Consider the following 5,535-nt stretch of genomic DNA (forward strand, 5'->3'; position numbering starts at 1 on the left):
ATCTCACTCAGGCTCCATTTTTTAAAAAATGAGAATATTATTTGCATTATTAAGCTAGGAGGGTTATGCTGGGGTGGGAAGCAGAAAGCATTTCAAATAACTAAAAAACCTGAGCTGTCATTATCAGTCTGGGAAGGCTTCCTGAAGGAGGGGAGTTTTGAATAAAATTCTGAGATAGACATCTGATGTGGTTTGGCAGAGCAAAAGGGCAAATGGATTCTAGGAAGGTGCACAAGTAGAACTAACTGAGGCAGGAGACCGGCTCTGAACCCTGGGAGGGAGCTCCAAGCATGGATTAGAGTATCACCAAGGACTGAGGCAGCTAGAAAAGTTGGGGAGACAGCAGAGAGAAGGTTGGGGGATGGGACCTGGCTCAGGGTCCCTTAACCAGGAAAATGTTCTTCAGCAACATGTTGGGGAGTTCTTACAAAGCCCTTCATGAAACTCCATCATGAGATAAGTTATTAGGAGAAGCTCCTTTTTATTGCAACTGGTATCTGTCCCAGAGGCAAAGCCCTCAAAATCAAACTGATGGGCACTTATCCAGCCAAGTTCCATTTCAAAATCACTAGGTGGTATGGGGACGAGCCTTTGTAAAAAGTCTCAAGGAGGTGCCAGGAGGAAGGACACATCAGCAGAATGAGAATTGGGCCTGCGGCATTCTCAAAGCCCGGAAGGCAAGTGTGCTTTGGGGTGCCCTTGAGCAGAATCTGTCTAGTGCAATCCCATGGGAAGCTGTGTCCTGTTGTTGGAGAGTGTGAGATGGGGGAGGGCTGGACAGAATGAAGTTGCCCCATCCTTACCAGCTCACTAATCATAGCTAATTGGATCGCCTCTGATGCAGAAATCAAATCTTGATTGAATCCATAATTTCTGTTTAATTAAAAATTATTCACTGGAAAAGTAGAGCCCCTCGGAGTAGAGAAGAGGTTAACTCTTTCCTCATCCTCTGGGAGAAGCCCTAAAGCTTCAGGTCCTTAGAGGTTCTTTCTATCTTGTTTCCATCACTCCTAAGCTCTGTATTCTCACTTCAGGCAGCACTCAGTTCCAGACACTGAAGGGAAAGGGTGGAGGAGGAAGGAGATAGTAGATGTATGGTCCTTGCTTCTGAAAAGCTGCTCACAGAGTCAGAAGGCTCTCTTAAGGAAAGAATACTAGCCAGGGACTCAGGGACCTGGATTCTAATCCTGGCTCTGATATTCTACAATGACTTGGACAGTTTGGATCTCCAAGGGCCCTCCCAACCCTGACATTCTATGAATTCTTTATTGATCCTCAGAGTTCCTTCTGAAGGCTGACAAGCTACATAATTCTGTGGAAAGAAAGGAGGGCATTCACCACCCAAGAGATTTTTTTTAACGTGGTCCCACCTAAGAGTATATGCATTGCTAAAAGGTCAGGGAGAGAGCATCAGTTTATCTTCTCCCACTCCCCTTCTTCTAATCAGAACCAAATAAAACAAAGAAGTTCCACAGCTCTCCTCCACAGCCTTGCTAATGCTAAAGGTCTGTTACTCCCAGGAAATTTTTCAGTTAATCTAATGTGACTTTCTCATATTACAAGGTCATTGATTGCTTGTCATCCTGGTTCTCCATGGAGACAGAAGCTGACTCACATGAAAATATTCATACCCTTTGTATGGACAAGATCTGAGGGTCTCAGTGCACCACAAGCTTGTTCTGTGTCAGCTGTGTAACACAGAAGCCAAAGAAAAACTGCATTACTAGAGCAATAGTTTCAAGTTTCCTCAACTAATGATTAATATGGAAATGTTTTGAATGATTGCTAATGCATAATCTATATCAGATTGCTTGCCATCTCAGGGAGGCAGAAGGAGAGAGAGGAAGGGATAGAATTTGGAGCTTAAATTGTACATGTAATTGAAGGAGAAAATAAATTATTTTTTTAAAAAATAGAGGCATAGTGTCCAGAACAACAAATGGTATAGTGCCACTGTATTTACCCAGGTTCTATACAGCTGGTAGCTAAGAGCATCAGGCCTGGAATCAGGAAGACCTGGGTTCAAATCCAGCCTCAGATACTTAGTGGCTATACGACTGCGGGCAAATCACTTAACTCTCATTTGCCTCAATTCCGTCAGCTTGTAAAATGGAAATAATAATAGCACCTACCTCTAGGAATTTGGGGAGGGGGGCATAACGACTGTCTACAGGTATTTAAAGCACTGTCATACAAAAAGGGAATTAGGTTTATTCTACTTGACTGCAGAGTGAAGACCAAGGACCAATACTTTGGTGTTGGAGAGTCAGATTTTTAGGAAAAACTTCCCATCAGCTGTCCCAAAGTAGAATGAACTCCCTTAGGAGATGGTGAGATCTACTTCAACAGAGGCCTGGTAGATGAAAGTTGTAATTAGAGCAAGTCAGATACCATGAGGCCTCAGGCTAAGAAACTAATGAGCCAGGGGTAGGGGGCATGCCTGTGTTTGTGTATAGATAAACAAATTATGTGTGTGTGCAGACATATTTATACACACACACACATATATATATATATATATATATATATATATATATATTCATGTATGTATATATGTGAGTATATTTCTATATAATACATTAAAATTGCATAATTTTATCATATAACATATTTATATGGTATATATATATATATATATACACTTTGCTATTTTGAATTGATGAATTTTTTTCCATCACATTCCTTTCTAAATATATCTTCCCTGCCTCTTCCATTCAGCAAGCTATCAGTTGTAACAACTATTTTAAAAAGAAATTGAGGGGGCAGCTAGATGGCTCAGTGGATAAAGCACCAGTCCTGGATTCAGGAGTACCTGAGTTCAAATCTGGCCTCAGACACTTGACACTTACTAGCTGTGTGACCCTGGGCAAGTCACTTAACCCCCGTTGCCCTTAAAAAAGAAAAAAAAATAAATTGAGGGGTTGATAGGGGATGGTAGTTCAGCAAAACTAAAATATTTACTACATATGTGATATTACTACTACATATCTACTGTAATATCTACAATAACTATCATTAATGGAGTAGATATTATGTGTGTGTGTGTGTGTGTGTTTGGTGGGGCATACCTACATAGACTAGGGTCTATTTATGGTGATTCCCAGTTCATTGGTGGTGTGAGTTGGACTAGATGGTCTCTAAGTTCCCTTGCAGTTCTGAGATTCTGTGATTTCTGCAACATTCAGAGGCAGCAAGGTATGGTGGAAAAGGCACTGCGTGAGGACTTGATTGTGACATTAAATAATTTGTCAGTTGTTTCAGTTGTGTTCAACTCTTCATGGCCCCACTTGGGGTTTTCTTGGCAGAGATCCTGGAGCAATTTGCATTTCCTTCTCCAGCTCATTTGACAGATGAGGAAACTGAGGCAAACAGGGTCCAGTGACTTGCCCAGGGTTACCCCCACATGTCTGAGGCTGGATTTAAACTCAGGAAGAGGAGTTTTATGACTCCAGGCCCAGAACTCTATTCGATGCACTACCCCCCTAGCTGCCCCATTAAATAATTAGGTGATATTAAAAAGTACTTGAGCAAACAAGTAATTACTAAGTAATTGGGAAAATCTTTGAGCCTCAGTTTCCTCATCTTTCAAATGAAGAGTTGTACTAGGCGATCTCCCAGATCCCTTCCCATTCTAACATTCTATGATAGTTGTCCCTCACTCTTCTCATCTCTGAGTGAAGTATGCCACTTCCTTTAAATTTTATTCATATGCCTTATTTTCTGACTTTCTAATGATCTTGTTATATCTGCTGATGCTTCTCTCAAATCTCTTACTGCATTCTTTAGTTTTGAAGCTGAGACACAGACTTGAGACTCCAAAGAAAGCACTGATCAGCATGGTGAGAATGCACCTCACTATGCCCTTCTCCAGTGTAGTATGAAAGGAGAGAAGGTTAGCACTCCCCTTGATAAGGATGGAAGAGGTTCTAGTGGCCTTTACAACACATATACAATTAAGGCATTGCCACCTACTCTGTGGCATCTAACTATGCCCTTCCCCAGTCAGGGAAATTTGCTCTCTACTTTCCTCAGAAACATGATTTCTAGGCACTCTTGAATTCCCCTCTGTGTCTAAACAGAGCCACTGTGCAAAGGGCAGATTTGTGGATAGGAAAATTCCAGAGCCTCTCAAGACATCAATGTGATAATATAATTGGCCCCAAGTGGGGCACTGATAATAAGGTAATAGGCTAGAGCTGTGGAACAAAACTCAAATAGAAATGGGGCCATTAAAACTATATATAAGGATCCCCAACAGCAGCATACTGACTTTGAAAACCACACATTAACATTACCTATATTCTATCCCTTGTTCTATTCTTTCCTCTATTCTATTTATTTTAAATATTTCCCAATTATATTTTAATCTGGTTCAGGGTGCCCTTGGCAGTGTTGAAAGTTGTATTTTATATCTTTCATTTAGAGGGCTTAGAAAGGCAATAGGCTAAACCCAGGGAACTAGAAAATGAGTTAAGCCAAGGCTAGCATCAGGGTCTTAGGAAGACTAGCCTTCGTTTGGGGATTCGTGCCATGAAGGAAGAGCATTGCAATAGACTGGCTCAAAAATTAGGATTAGAGCATGCCAAGTGCAATGTAACCTCAGGAAGGATCACGTTGAAGGACTCTGGGAAACTAGTTAGAATGAGACAGATTTATGACGCTTAAGAGCTATCCAGGCATTGACTAGGCAGAGGACTTTCCAAGAGTCCAAGCACATATGCTATGATACAAAGCGAGGAAGGAAAGCTAACACGCTGGATAAAAGCATCAGGAGTCAAAAAGATCTTAATGGGATAGAACATCAGTTTGGATCTACTGAAGTGAAATTTACTAGGGATAAATGTAAAGTCTTATACTTAGGTACAAAAACTTAATTCCACAGTTGTACAAATAGAAAGGTATCATTAGGCATATCAATGTTTTTGAAAATAATTTGGGTTTACTATCCACATCCAGAGAAAGAACCGATGGAGGGGCAGCTAGATGGTGCAGTGGAGTCAGGATGGCCCTGGAGTCAGGAGTACCTGAGTTCAAATCCGGCCTCAGACACTTAACACTTACTAGCTGTGTGACCCTGTGCAAGTCACTTAACCCAAATTGCCTCACTTAAAAACAAAAAAAAGAACCGATGGTGTCTGAATGCAGATGGAAGCATACTATTTTCATTTTTTTTGTTTTTTTTCCTGTTGTTCTGTTTCTTCTTTCACAACATGATAAATAGGAAACATGTTTTACATGATTGCACATATATAACCTATATCAAACTGCTTATCATCCTAGGGAGTAAAAAGGGAGAGAGGGAGGGAGAAAATTTGGAACTCAAAATTTTATTTAAAAATTAATGTTAAAAATGCTCTTTACATGTAATTGGAAAAAATAATGTTATTTAAAGGAAAACATTATTTGAGTTTTTTAGTGTCTGTAAGCTCAATAAAAGACATCAGTATGGTGTGGCAGCCAAAAAAAGCTCATGTGATCTTGGGCTACACCAAGAAGGGCATAGCTTTCAGGAAGAGGAAGATGCAGTGACCTAGG

The 5,535-nt window shown here is 40.6% G+C and overlaps 1 non-coding gene across 1 annotated transcript; it reads left to right on the forward strand.

The window, feature by feature from the left end:
- The first annotated feature begins 3,870 nt into the window (after positions 1 to 3,870).
- On the forward strand, positions 3,871 to 3,998 carry LOC122752417. The gene has a single exon (XR_006356162.1). It is a non-coding gene; the product is annotated as a U6atac minor spliceosomal RNA (small nuclear RNA).
- The last annotated feature ends 1,537 nt before the right edge of the window (positions 3,999 to 5,535 follow it).

This window comes from Dromiciops gliroides, chromosome 3 (assembly GCF_019393635.1).
Source record: "Dromiciops gliroides isolate mDroGli1 chromosome 3, mDroGli1.pri, whole genome shotgun sequence".
Classification (NCBI taxonomy): domain Eukaryota; kingdom Metazoa; phylum Chordata; class Mammalia; order Microbiotheria; family Microbiotheriidae; genus Dromiciops; species Dromiciops gliroides.